Source organism: Callithrix jacchus, chromosome 1 (genome assembly GCF_049354715.1).
Source record: "Callithrix jacchus isolate 240 chromosome 1, calJac240_pri, whole genome shotgun sequence".
In the NCBI taxonomy this organism is placed as follows: domain Eukaryota; kingdom Metazoa; phylum Chordata; class Mammalia; order Primates; family Cebidae; genus Callithrix; species Callithrix jacchus.
The window spans coordinates 163,633,518-163,649,114 of record NC_133502.1 but is presented as its reverse complement, the minus strand read 5'-3'; positions in this window follow the sequence as shown (position 1 = coordinate 163,649,114).

Below are 15,597 nucleotides of genomic sequence, written 5' to 3'. Positions count from 1 at the left end.
GTTTTTGGTGCATCTCATCGATTTGCTGAGCATGCTTGTCAAATGTAATGGTTTCACCCAGATTAAGAACGCTATAGTGGATCAGACCGGCAGCAGACCACTAACGGGTGACCATGACAGGCTTTTGGTGCCAATTTGGCTTTGGGAAGTGCTTTGGAACTTCTCGGTCCAACCACTGAGCTGGTCACCACTGGTTATGATATAAAATCCAGTTTTCATCGCATGTCACAGTCTAATTCAGAAATGGTGTGTTGGGTAGAATAAGAGAAGACAGCTCTTCAAAAACGATGATTTATTTTTTTCTGAGCTCATGAGGCACCCACTTACCGAGTTTTTTCACCTTTCCAATTTGCTTCAAATGTGTATTAAATGTAGAATGGTCGATGTTGAATGCTTCAGCAACTGCTTGTGCAGTTGTGAAAAGATCAGCTTCGGAGAACGATCCAAGATGGCCGATCGCTAACATCCCGGGATTGCAGCTCTCAGGGAAGGCACGGAGAACTAGAGGACGCCACACTTTCAGACAAAGTCTGGTCGCTCACAGAGCAGATGATCCCCCCGTGGTGGAAACACACGGGTGGCCAGCGCGACTCTCGTGGTCAGCGCAGCAGTTCCGCAGGCACCTCGACGAGGCAGAGCTCGGCGCAGAGTAAATGGGACAGGTTCCCCTTCTGACCGAGGTTTGGAGCCCCGGGACGGCAGAGTCGCCTACTACGGAAACAAGAAGGAAGCCCGACAGGAGAATCCTGGGCAGAAAAGCACCATCAGTTTTAACGCACTGCTCTGGCCCTGGGAATTAACAACCTGGACGTCCACTCAAGAGACCTAATCTGAAAGTTGGTAATTTCAAAGACGACAGGAGGATAAATTTACAATGACAGGAAGAAACCAGCGTAAAAAAGCTGAGAATACTCAAAGTCAGAACACCTTTCCCTCTAAAGATGATCACAGTTCCACATCAACAGTGGAACAAGGCTTGATGGAGAACGAGCGCCTCCTGATGACAGAATCACTCTTCAAGGAATGGATAATAACAAACTTCGGTGAGTTAAAAGAACATGTTGTAGCCCAACATAAAGAAACTAGGAACTTTGAAAAAAAGTTTGATGAAATCCTATTGAGAATAGACAACTTAGAGAGGAGTATGGGTGAAATAATGGAACTGAAGAATACAATACAGGAACTCCGAGAAGTATGCACAGGTTTAAACACTCGAATTGTTCAAGCAGAAGAAGAGATAACAGAGGTCAAAGTCCAACTTAATGAAATAAAACGTGAAGAAAAGATTAGAGAAAAAAGGATAAAAAGGAATGAGCAAAGTCTCCAAGAAATGTGGGGCTATGTGAAAAGACCAAATTTACGTTTGATAGGTGTACCTGAATGCGACGGAGAGAATTAATCCAAGCTGGAAAATACCCTTCAGGATATTATTCAGGAAAATTTTCCTAAACTAGCAAAGCAGGTCAACATTCAACCCCAGGTAATACAGAGAACACCACAAAGATATTCCACAAGAAGAGCAACCCCAAGGCACATAATCGTTAGATTCACCAGGGTTGAAACGAAGGAGAGGATACTAAGAGCAGCCAGAGAGAAAGGTCAGGTTACCCACAAAGGCAAGCCTATCAGACTTACAGCAGATCCCTCAGCAGAAACTCTACAGGCCAGAAGAGAGTGGGGGCGAATATTCAACATTCTCAAAGAACAGAACCTTCAGCCCAGAATTTCATATCCAGCCAAACTAAGCTTCACAACTGAAGGAAAAATAAAATCTTTTATGAACAAGCAAGAACTCAGAGATTTTATTACCACCAGGCCTGCTTTACAAGAGCTTCTGAAAGAAGCATTACACACAGAAAGAAACAACCAGTATTAGCCTTTCTAAAAATACACCAAAAAGTAAAGAGCACCAACATAAAGAAGAATTTACACCAACAAATGGATAAAACAGCCAGTCAACATCAAATGGCAGTAACCCTAAATTTAAATTGACTGAATTCCCAATCAAAAGATACAGCCAAAACCCAGTGGCATGTTACATCCACACCTGTTTCACATGCAAGGATACACAAAGACTCAAAACAAAGGGATGGAGAAAGATTTACCAACCAAATGGAGAGCAAAAATAAATAAATAAATAAAAAGCAGGAGTTGCAATTCTTGTATCGGATAAAATAGATTTTAAAGCAACAAAGATATAGTGGTAAAAGGATCAATGCAACAACAAGAGCTAATGATCCTAACACCCAGATAGGAGACATAGATTCAATGAGACAGAAAATTAATAAGGATATCAAGGACTCGAACTCAGATCCAGAACAAGTAAACTTAATAAATATTTATAGAGCTCTCCACTTCAAATACACAAAATATACATTCTTGTCAATACCACATCACACCTACCCATTAGTTTAAATGAAACATTGATTGGCCATTATTAATACACAATTTTTTTCAGAATAAAGCAATATTTCCATTTACTCTCCCTCTCTCTCTTCCTCTTTCTTCCTCTCCTTTACTTATTTTTTTTTTCTTTCCTTCTCTCAAAAAAAAAGAAATCAACTTGTAAACCTCTAGATCCAGGTCGGCAATGTCTCTTTCATTGCTTGATTTCCTTTCTTCCCTTCCCTCCCTCCCTCCCTCCCTCCCCGCTTCCTCCCTTCCTTCCTTCCTTCATCCCTTCCTTCCTCCCTACCGTCCTTATTCCCTTCCTTTCTGCCTTCCTCCCCCGCCCCCAAAAAAAAAAAAAAAAAAAAAATCAGCTTCAATGATGGCGCTCAGTTGGTCATTGTCAACTTCCAATGGCTAGCTACGCTACACTCTTCATCATCAAGGCTCTCGTCTCCTTTGCAAAACTTCTTGAACCACCGTTGCACTTTTCATTCATTAGCAGTTCCTGGCTCAAATGTGTTGTTGATCTTGTGAATTGTCTCTGCTGCTTTATGACCCATTTTAAACTTGTATTAAAAAAATTGCTCGAATTTGCTTTTCATCTAACATCATTTCTATAGTCTAAAATAAACACAAAATAAACAGCAAATAATGTCATTAGCAAAAATACTATGAAATGCCCATTAAAATGATGTACAACATAAACCACATTTATTTAAGAATGCATTTCAGTATCAAATGGCTAATTCCAATAATGCAAAACCACAATTGCTTTTGCACCAAACTGACACTTTCTAGTTTCAGTTGTCTCATCTGCAAAGATGGTGTTTATGAAACAGATCCTACATGTTAGTGGGTAAATAGAGCAGTATAAATAAATACTTATTAAAGTGCCTAGCAAAATGTAGGCATTTAAGGAAGGTTAGATAAGTGGAGGATGTGGACGGACTCTAAAGTTGGAGTAGTTACTTAATGTCAGAGATGGGAAGCTTTCTTAGACCTGTGTCATGGGGAAAAAAATGCATGAGGAAAAAATATGTGCATTGAAAACACATTCTTCTCTTTGCATTGCAGAATTTATCCTTTGAGCCACTTTCTCCAGAAAGAGCTCCTGGAGTTACGTATCTTCCCTTCACAGTAATTCTTTCCTCACATCCCTCACCATTGCCTACTCTGCCACTATCAGGCCACTCTGGGTATGCTGAGTAGAAGATGACTGATTACTTTCAGTTTGCTTTTTTTTTTTTTTTTTTGCATCTCACAAGTTAAAGTAGAGGTCAGGGCCTGACTTCTGTTACATATTTTATAGAATGCAGGCTTCTTGGAGGAGGGAATTTGTATTATTTCTACCCACCTTTTTCAGTGTGCTTGCACATAACTAGCCAATAAATGTTTACTCAAATATTGGATGAATGGTTCAATATTCTTTTAACTGTTTAGCCATCAACATGTGGTTACTATTAAGAGTTCGATCTCCCAAGGCAAGCGTAAAAACCACTTCATGATCTAACCCAGGGATACCTCTTCAACTGCAATTTTGTATACGCCTCCAAACCAAGCAGACACTCCAGGCAAACCAAATCATTTGCTAGAGATGTGGTTTTATATCCCCCTTTCTTTTCCCACTGCTTATATTTTTCTCTTCATCTGTTTTCGTTCCCCCTAACTACATATCATCCTTGTCCATCTGATAAACACCTTTTCACTTTTGTGGGTTCTCACCAAGCTCCCTCTCCTCCAGAAAACATTTCCTGAAACCCATTCCCAGGTAAAATAAACTATCTCTACCTTCTCTCCACCCAGGGACTTCCCTGGGCTCCCTATTACCAATAACATTTTAATTCTCTTATTTTTTAAGTAGTATCTTTAAAAAATAACATAGTAGTGTCTTAAAAAAAATAAGACAATCTCACCATGGAACTATGAGCTCCTTGAAAGCAGTGGCCATGTATCACTTTCCACTGTACACAGCAAGATCAATCAGCACAGGGCCCAGAACACAAGATGTGCTCAACAAAATGATCTAACTCATTTGCTTATAAGTGGTTATGGGCAACCTATTACGTACTAGGGACTATTCAGGAGCTGGGAAAACAAAGGCAAACCAGTCCAGATATGTACCTTGCATTCAGATATTAGTCAACTAATCACTCAAAAATGCCTAATTAGAAGTGACAAGTACAAAGAGGAGATGGAGGTCTGTAAGAGAGGAGTTGACCTAGTAAGGGAGGTAAGAAAATCCGTCCTGAGAAAGTGACATTTGAATAGGTATGTGAAGTGTAAGTTAAACTCATCAGGTAGGCCTGGGGTGGGGAAAGGGAATAAATGACCAAGGCCTCCAGATCTCCAGGGCATGATTCTTTCTCCTAATATACCCTGAGACTCTCTGAGTCATGATTTCACCATTAGCCTCACTGTGGGAATAATCCTTACCTTAATGTGTGGTTTGTCAGGATGGCATGAGAAAACATGTTTGATGTGTCCTGAACAGTCCTTGGCATAGAGTTCCTGCTTGATCTATACTAATGCCCCTACTCCTTCTTCTGATGCACCTAATCTTTCTCTTGGTGTTTCTGATCATTTTCCTGGTGCCTCTAATCATTCTCCAAATAATAGCAGAAGACAGTATGTAGCTGCTCAACAGGCCATGACAGGGAACTGGCTTTCACTGAGACACAGCAAACTCATATATTTCCTCCAAGTTATGAAGATAGTTGACCTCTCTCTGAATTATCTCTGGATTTATTGTACTTATATGTTTGTTCTATTGAGCTGAGATTCAGGAGACATAGATTTTAGACTTCAGTCAGTTCTGCCATCAACTTACAGGTAAGTCCAGAGATTGAAACTGATAATTGAAATTTTTTTTCACAAATTAAATTCTCCCTTTTCTTCTTTCTTTCCTCTCCTTTCCCCTCTTCCTTTTCTCCAGGCCTCTTTCCGTCCTCCTGCCCTTTTCCCTTCCTTCCCTTCTTTTCTTCACTCCTTCTTTCTTCCCTTTATTATTTTCTATTAAGTACCATATTCAGTAAAACCTACTATGGATCAGGTGCTGGACTAGGTATTAGGAATGCAAGAGAGACTAAGGTAGATATTTTCTAGCCGTCCTGTAGCTCACAGACTCATGAGGAAGACAGACGAGAAACACAGCTGTTGGGGTAACTGCAATGAAGAAGATCAGGTTACTACAGAAACATGGAACAGCAATCTGATCTAGTCTGAAAGGTCAGGAAAGTTACATCCCGACTGTATCCTAAGGATGAGAAGGATTTAATCAGGATAGGGTTTGGAGAGCAAGCCCTCCCAGGATAAGGTAATAGCATTTGCAAAGACTTTGAGGAGAGAGCAATGCCCTGTCAGAGGCACTAAAAGGTGGTCAGCCTGACTGGAGGGCAGATATTGAAGATAAGGGCAGCCTAGGAGGAGGCTAGAGAGAAAGATGGCATGGCAACCCACTCATGTCATGCCTAGTAGGCCACATGAGGCAATTTGAACTTTATCCGAAGAGCAATAGGAGTGGCATAATGCTGATATTCCTCCACCTCCTCCTCAAAGCCATACTTTTATTTCTGTAAAAACTCTAGCAATAATTCATGAAAACCATTCCCTTCTGTTTCCTCTCCTCACCCACTCATGCCTGGAGGGATCCACCCTAGATTTTCCCCCAACCTCCATTAACAGGGCAGAATTGTAAGGAGTCCCAGCTTGGAAAGTTACCCTTGGAGCCTGGGGCGGCAGCTGGCGTTGCCCACCACATCACTGACCCAAATGTGAATCAACCAGAAATTATTGGGTGAAACCTATTCATTGGCTGTGCCCTCAGCTGTGCGGTCACAGTGGAAGAACTGGCCTTCTGAAATAATCACGCCTGCCCATCAAGGAACATCTGAGTCAATGGCTCCATTCATCAGCCTGCCCACGCCTCCCAGGTCTTCTTCTCTCCAGAGATATATGGCAGGATACCCATATATGCAGCTGTCAGTGGAAAACCGTGGCATGGATGGGGGTGGGTGGAAAATCTTTCTTTTTGCAAATTTATGGAAAGCAAATATTGCAGTTCTCCTTCATGACACTAAATATAGCAGGTAATAGATCCTCCTTTTAAAAACGGACATTATTTTTTTTTTCGTGAAGAAAGAATAGCAAAAACACAGGAAAGAGGCCAATCTGTTACAATCATCGAGTATTGATTCAAAGGCCAATTCTTTCTATCTAGGTCCAAACCACCCATGCAAAGGATGGCTGGCATGCATTGGTAACTCAGAACTTATTCTTAACAATGATGTGCTTGTGATCAGCAAATTCCTCCCAGGGCTCTAAGTCCCACTCCAAAGTATATTCCTTTTCCCCTTCTTTCTGCACAGCAAACCCATTTCCTTGTCTACTTTCAGTCCTTCTAGACATGATAGTGCATCTTAATATTAATGAGATAAAAATATAATTTTTATAAAGATCAGTAACTTCATTGCATTCTTTTTTTTTTTTACTATAAATGTGAGAAAAAAATCTAGAATTGATTTTCCCTGGGTCAAAGGGAGTGTGTGTGTGTGTGTGTGTGTGTGTATGTATGTGTGTGTGTGTGTCTGCGCATGTGTATGTGTGTATATAAATTCACACATGGAATTTTGTTCGATACAACCAAATTGCTATTCTATAATCTTAAACTAATTTATATTCTTCCCAGAAAGCATTTTGTTAGATGCAACCAAATTGTTTTCTATAATCTTACACTAATTTATATTCTCCCAGCAAGATATGAGCATGCCTCTTTGAACACATCCTCACCAATATTTTAATGTGTGGGTTCAGTGGTAATATCACCCTTATCATTTTTTATTGTGTTTATTGGGTGTCCTTTTTTTTTTCTTTTTTTTTTTTTTGTTGTTGTTGAGATGGAGTCTCCCTCTGTCATCCAGGCTGGGGTGCAGTGGTGCAATCTTGGCTCACTGCAACCTCCACCTCCTTGGTTCCAGCAATTCTCCTGCCTCAGCCTCCTTGAGTAGCTAGAACTTCATTCCATTCTTGATCTCAGCACTACTGACATTTAGAGGCAAGTATGTATTTGTGTGGGGGCTGTCTTGTGCACTGTAGGATGTTTCACAACATCCCTGGCCTTTACCCAGTAGATGCCAGTAGCACCCCTTTTTCCTCCCACCCAGAAGATGTGACGACCAAACTGTTTTCAGACATTGCCAAATATCTTCCAGAGGTAAAATCACTCCAAGTGAAGAACGACTGGCTTATTCTCATACTTAACAGGCACGGTGGTTAAAGATGTCATAGACTTTGAAGTTGAAAGGAAACTAAGTTTGAATCTCCTTTGCAATTCAAACGCTGTATAACCTGTAGCAAGTGATTTAACATCGCCAAGCCTCAGTTTCCCTGGTAACATGAGGAAAAGAATATATCTTACTGGGGTATTGAGAATTATATAATATAATGTGGATAAAGCACTTTGCAGGGCCTGGAACCAAGTAATTACTTAATGAATGAAATTGTTATTAACTGGAATCATTATTATTAATCATTGGTTTAGTTGCCTCATTCCTCTTTTTCAAGTTTAGTCTTCCTTCCCTGCTTCTTTTCCTTCTCTATTCACTTATTCTCTTAAAATATATCCATCTCTAAATTAATAACATGCAGAAAGTTGCTGCATCATTAACATTGCCCATGAACTCTAGCCCTCTGTTCTAAATGTCTAGAAAACTGCTCTGAGTGTCCCGGGATGCATCAAAAGCAGAATGCCGAAAAGCAAACAAGCCCAAATTTATCAGGGATGACTAAGAGAAAGATTATTAAAGGAAAGGCAGAAATAGGAATTGTTTAAATGACTCAAATGAGGTTACGATTCTTAGACAAACAAAACAGATATAAAATCCCTTGAGGAATAAACTTGGGATTTAATATGATCATAGCAATTTTAGCAATACAGTAACAAACAATGGAGTGGCTAGAGTGAAGAATCCAACCAGAGGAGGATCTGATAAGAAATCATCAATCCAATCAACTGATAAACATTCATAATTTCTAGGAGCTGATTTCTGCTCAGTTTTGCAAAGGAAACATTTGTGCTAGTGGGCAAATTAAGTTGCAATGATTTTTTAAAGCTACTTCATCTCTAAGCATGGGCATTTTATCAGAGTCTTTATCATAAACAACTTCATAATGTCTCCTTAAGGATGGTGATGTGGTTTGGCTCTGTGTCCCTACCCAAATCTCATCCTGTAGCTCCCATAATTCCCACATGTTATGGGAGGGTCTTGGAGAACATGATTAAATCATGGAGGTGGGTCTTTCTCATACTGTTCTCATGATAGTGAGTAGGTTTCATGAGATCTGATGGTTTTAAAATGAGTTTCCCTGCACAAGTTCTCTTTTTGCCTGCTGCCATCCACATAAGATAAGAGTTGCTCTTTCTTGCCTTCTCTGCCATGATTCAGAGACTTCCCAGCCACTTGAAACTGTAAGTCCAATTAAACTTCTTTCTTATGTAAATTTTCCAGTCTCAGCTATGTCTTTATTGGCAGCATGAAAACTGACTAATAGAGTAAATTGGTACCAGTAGAGTAGGGTGCTGCTGAAAAGAGACCTGAAATGCAGAAGTGACTTTGGAAATGGGTACCAGGCAGAGATTGAAATCATTTGGAGAGCTCAGAAAATAAGAAAATGTGGGAAAGGTTGGGACAACCTAGAGACTTGTTGAATGGCTTTGACAAAAATGCTGATAGTGATACAAACAATAAAGGCTAGGCTGAGGTGGTCTCAGATGGAAATGAGGAACTTATTGGGAACTGGAGTGAAGATGACTCTTGTTATGTTTTAGCAAAGAGACTGGTGGTATTTTGCCCCTACCCTAGAGATTTGTGGAACTTTGATCTTGAGAGAGATGATTTAGAGTATCTGGCAGAAAAAATTTCTAAGCAGCGAAGCATTCAAGAGGTCACTTGGGTGCTGTTAAAGGCATTCAGTTTTACAAGGGAAACAGAGCATGAAAGTTTTGATATAATGCAATAGAAAAAGAAAATCCCATTTTCTAAGGAGAAATTCAAGCTGGCTGCAGAAATTTGCATAAGTAATGAGAAGCTGGATGTTAATCCCCAAGACCACAGGGATAATGTATCTAGGGCATGTCAGAGGACTTCATGGTAGCCCATCCCATCACAGATCCAGAAGCCTAGGAGAAAAAAGTAGTTTCATGGGCTGGGCACAGGGTACTCATGCTGTGTGCAACCTTGGGACTTGGTGCCCTGTGTCCCAGCCACTCCAGCCATGGCTGAAAGGGGCCAATGTAGAGCTTGGGCTGTGGCTTTAGAAGGTGCAAACCTCAAGCTTGGCAGCTTCCACATAGTGTTGAGCCTGCCAGTGAACAGAAGTCAAGAAATGAGGTTTGGGAACCTCCACCTAGATTTCAGAGGATGTATGGGAATGCCTGGATATCCAGGCAGAAATTTGCTGCAGAAGCAGGGAGCTCATGGAGAACCTCTGCTAGGGTAGTGCAGAAGGGAAGTGTGGACTTGGAGCCCCCATACAGAGTCCCTTCTGGGGTACTACCTAGTGCTTTGAGGAGAAGGTCACTATCCTCCAGACCTCAGAATGGTAGATCCTCTGACAGCTTGCACTGTTTTCCTGGAAAAGCCAGACACTCAATGGAAGCCCATGAAAGCAGCTGGGAGGGAGGCTGTACCCTGCAAAGCCACAGGTGCAGAGCTGCCCAAGACCATGGGAGCCTACCTCTTGCATCACCGTGACCTGGATTGAGACATGGAGTTAAAGGAAATCATTTGGGAGCTTTAAGATTTGATTGCCCTACTGGTTTTCAAACTTGCATGGGGCTGGTAGCCCCTTTGTTTTGGCCAATTTTTCCCATTTGGAATGGTCACCCGATGCCTGTACTCCCATTGCATATAGGAAGTAACTAACATGCTTTTGATTTTACAGGCTCATATATGAAAGAGACTTGTCTTGTTGTAGGTAAGACTTTGGACTGTGGACTTTTAAGTTAATGCTGAAATGAGTTAAGACTTTCAGGGACTGTTAGGAAGGCATAATTGGTTTTGAAATGTGAAGACATAATATTTGGAGGTGCCAGGGGCAGAATGATATGGTTTGTTTGGCTCTGTGTCCCCACCCAAATCTCAGCTTGTAGCTCCCATAATTCTCATATGTTGTGGGAGGGACCTAATGAAAGATGATTAAATCATGGAGGTGGATCTTTCCTGTCTGCTCTCATGATAGTGAGTGAGTCTCATGAGATCTGATGGTTTTAAAAATGGAAGAAACACAGGGCCATGGCTGCCTTTCTCTCTTTTTCCTTATGAGAGCCGCTACCCCTTCACCCACTTGGGAAGCTGCCTCTGGCTCCTCAGGATTACAGTGGAACACTGAGGGGAAGTAAAGGACAGAAAAAGTCTCTATTAGTCAAGATTCTCTAGAGGGACAGAAGTAATAGGATAGATGTATAAATGAAGGGGAGTTTATTAAGGAGTATTGACCTACACAATCACAAGGTGAGGTCCCACAGTAGGGGGAAGAGCAAGGAGGCCAATCCGAGTCCCCAAACCTCTAAGTAGGAAAGCCAACAGAGCACCCTCCAGTCTGTGGCCAAAGACCTAAGAGCCCCTGGCAAACCACTGGTGTAAGTCCCAGAGTCAAAAAACTGAATAATGTGGAGTCCAATGTTCAAGGGAAGGAAGCATCCAGCATAGGAGAAAGATTAAGGCCAAAGACTCAGCAAGTCAAATCCTTCCACATTCTTCTGCTTGCTTTATTCTAGTCATGCTGGCAGTTGATTAGATGATACCACCTAGATTGAGAGTGGGTTTACCTCTCCCAGTCCACTGATTCAAATGTTAATCTCCTTTGGCAACACCCTCACAGACATGCCTAGGAACAATACTGTGCATCCTTCAACCCAGTCAAGTTGACATTCAATATTAACCATCACAGTTTCCCTTTTTCAGTGTTAATATAATCTAGCATTGGTTTCCTTTGGACATAATGGGATCTACAATCTGACCCTGGGTTCCATGGATGTTCAAATCTGATGCTTTATAAAGATGTGTTTATGAGTCCTTCATGAACACTCCTCCATCACCTCAGGGTCCACTTCCAGTATTCTTTGGTAGACTGCCTACAATTTCCCTTTGACCTGGTGACCTCATTAATACTCTTTCTACTGGGGTCTCATCGCCCATCCAGAAGCCTCTCTTTGGAAAAATTACAACCTCTTTTGGATGACACCTAGCCAGCTCTTCCCAAGTGATCACCATCTGACCCATTCAATATATATATATATATATCCTGTGCTCCAATGTACTCTGGAAGAGCAGGTCCTTCTCAATAGAACTCTCCCTCATCATCTATCACCAGAGCAAATACTAGGCACAGATTTTCTTACTAGGCATTAACAGAGATGAAGCCAGCATCAGCCACTGCCTACAGTTTCTAGTGTCCTTAAAACCTTACTCATTCACCCTGAGGTTAGGTAAAATTAGCCCTTGTCTCCTGTGATGTGCAAAAATCCACATCCCTAACTTTTTTCAATGAAAATGTTTCTTACGTTTTAAATCATCTTTTCATTAATTTTATATCCTCCAGGCGAATATTGGGCTAATGGTCACATAGCCATTGAGCTCATTCTCTGCATATTCTGCATGGGTCTTCAACACCTCACTCTAGAATATAACAGTAGTTGGTACTATATATTTTTAAATGAGCTTATGAAAGGTCCTATTTTAATATCTTATTACAGAAGGTAATCTTGCAAAAACCAAGGTAACCATTGCACTAAAGTCTTATCTACCTCTCTGAAACTGTGCAAGAAGGCAGCAGTGTTATGCAGTTACAACCCCAGCATCCTCACCCTTTAAGAGACTAAGGGAAAGCTGAATAGAGAATGTATGGGGAGCTCTTTCCATCCTGTGAGCCTGATACCAAAGTGATGTGAGTGATTAACGATCTCAAATTATAGTCTTCTTTTGGTATCTGCATATTTAATCTCTTCTAATTTTTTTTCCTTTTTCTCCCAAACTCATAATATATCAGAAGGTAATCACCTATGGCAGGCTCAAAGCCCACTGTGGGCTGACAAAGTGTCATTTGGTACTTGACAAAGGGTTTCATGATCAGAATTCTACTGTTCCTTTCTCTAGAGCTTAAGAAATGGATTCTGGTATAGCAGAGAGCAGAAAGACTTTTCCATTAAAAAGTTTCTTCAATTTCAAAGTCACTTTACTTTCTGAGCTTTGTTTTCCTCATCTGAAAAGTAGGAAAGTCATGCCTATCTGGCTTAACTATAGGGCCTGTGGTGAGGTTCAAATTCCAGTTCTATCACTCCCTTGCTAGGTGAACCTTGGGAAAAGGACTTAATCTTCACATCATACACATATCATTCACAAGTCTTTATCAATTCAATTCACAAATACTTGTTAAGTACTACTATATGCTAAGTACTATGCCAGATTCTGAAGGATAGTAAATGAACATGCAAAAATTACACAATATATGTAAGAACAAGTCTATAACCATCAGCAGGATAGACATCCGAGTCCAGAGTGTAATGATAAAACTCTTGAGAGAATAATGCAGCTGATCTTAATTTCAGAAGGTAGAAGAAGCAGATTTGGTTAAATGTCAGTCCTGATGCCTTATTGATGACTGTTGAGAAGGTTAAATGTATAAGAAACTTATATTTTGAATGCGAAGGACATATTAGTACCAGATGTTATAAGAGGCCTACAAAGTATAAGTGTTGAGCTGTGTAGGGCTCATAGCTGAAATACACACTTCCTATGACATTCCTATGACATTCACTTTTACTATTGAACAAGGCTTCTTATGGTATTTGGCAGTCCTAAGGCACAGTACGTTTCCTCATTTCCTTATTGTTTTCTTTATTGTTCTTTTTTCTTGTTCATCTTCAAAAATTTTAATTTCAATCTAATTCTATTTGATCACTATTCTATTTTATTAGCATATCTCCTATGGCTTCTGAGAGATTGCCCAATTGGTTCCATCATATGCACTTCTTAAAACAGATACAAATTTGATTAAAATCAGAGATATGTACATTTTTAAACTAATCATTGCCTATATGTATCCCCTCAATGAAAGCAAAGTCATCCAATGCAGGCCACTTAAAAGATAAAGGATTATTTTCATTTGTCTTGAATTTGTTACAAAGTAGAACCTAACATGAAACTAAAGAAGTAACTGAAATTTATATGTTTCCTTATACAAATAGATTCCACTTACAAAAATCTCTTCTAAAGTTCAAGGCAGAAAATATTATTTTAAAAATTAGATTGATGCTATTTTAAAAATTATATACCTCCATGCACATAGTTTGATTTCCCTGTTTTCTTATTTACAATATTATTTTTATTGTCAAGTTTTATAATATCTTATTCTACTAGGTAACAATTATACTCAGAGCTATTAATCTTAGTTATTTACTTACATGGATTTAATGTTCACCACCAATTAATCCTTTTTACCAAATGTCTCTATTACTAAGTTGCTTTTTTTCATTTCTTTATTGGGTGCATTTCTTTGGTGTCTGTTTTTTAATTCTAAGGAAGGGTTTTGCATGCTGTAGGATGAATATCTGCATGTTTGAGGTTGTAGATCCTTTGTCTTCATCTTCTAAAGACAAGCTATGTGGGGTATAATGAATCTAGTTTCCTTCCCTTTAAACATTATGGATACTATGCCACTGTCTTCCTGTATTACATGTTGTTATGGAGAAGTATAAGGCAAGTCTGAATTTTTTCCTTCTAAATTACTTTATTTTGATTATTACATTATTATCACACCTGAAATTTATTAAATTTACTGGGATCTGTGCTGTTGATTCTATATAAAAATTTCTTGGCATGCAACATGATGATATTTCTTTCTGTTAAATTATTTTCATTTTATAAAACATTTTCTAATGTGATTATTTTCAAGTACATCTTTGTCCTTGACTATGTTTTCAGTTAGTTCATTCTACTTTTGGAATTTTCACGTGTCTTCCACTTCAATATTACTTAAATTTTTTCTTTGATTATTTCTTGAGCTCTTCTCACCTTCTGTTATTTTCTCTTCCCACTAGAAATCTTGCTTTTTAGCTTAGAGCTCCCTTTTTTATGCAAGAGAGAGATCAGGGAGACCTAACATTACTGAAGCTGTCAGGATCTCGAAAACTATTTGCTAGAACTTGTCCTCCAGTGATGTATGTTCTTTTGTTTGCTTTCTTCATTCCTTTGCTTATTCAGTGTATATGCAGACTTCTATGCTTATTTCTTGCTGCTAATTCTTCTTAACATGATGAAATAATTACTGAATAATATTGTACAGGGTGAGGAATGCAGAAGTCAATGATGGAGGGAAGTTCTTTAAAGGCAGTATTCATCTTTATTGCAAGTTTGTTTTCCAGAACACTTTCATCAAATTTAACCCTTCCATTCCTGCAGGCATGTGTCTATTCTTTCTGGTTTAGGTATTTGGAAGTTGAGTTTGGCTTCCATGCTATCTCTGTACACAGAGGCTTCTGGCTTGTCATTCGGTGAACACTATTTTCATTTCATCCTTCACCTTTATTTTCCCCAGAGATGCAGTGACCAGACTAGGTGAGCTAAATCACAAGCAATTACATATATCATGGTATAGCATCCATCTGTCTCCAGATGCTGGTTTTCTACAGCCTGATCTCTCTTCTTCCATGGCTTCTGACAATTTTACATTTTTCTACTTTAATCAAAGGATCACTGAATAGTCTTTTGAGTCTTGTGGCACTCTAGGAAAATCTGCCCCCAGTTTCAGGTCCATAACAAGATTTCATGGTGTTAAGTAGGAATATATCAAAGTCTGTGGTTCAGGGTTATAGCTATTTCCATCTTCACTGAAGATAGAGTAGATTTTATTTCTCCTTTTATTTTTTTCTTTAATCATTTTCAGAAAATTCAAAGAAAGGATTTCTCAACCTTTAAGCCAAGCAATTCTCTTGAGTGCTCAATGGTCCCCAGGTTAAGGATTGATCACAGTGCCCATGTAATTTGCATTGCTCTGCTTCCAGCTAGATAAAAGCATGTGAGGCAGGTCTAGAGGCTGCACCTCTAAGGAGAGAAGAGCTACATTACTCAGCCTCCTTTAGTGAAAGATAATCACTTTGGAAGACATACTTTTATTCTGTGTTCAAACTAGAACTTGAAAGAGGAGAAAACT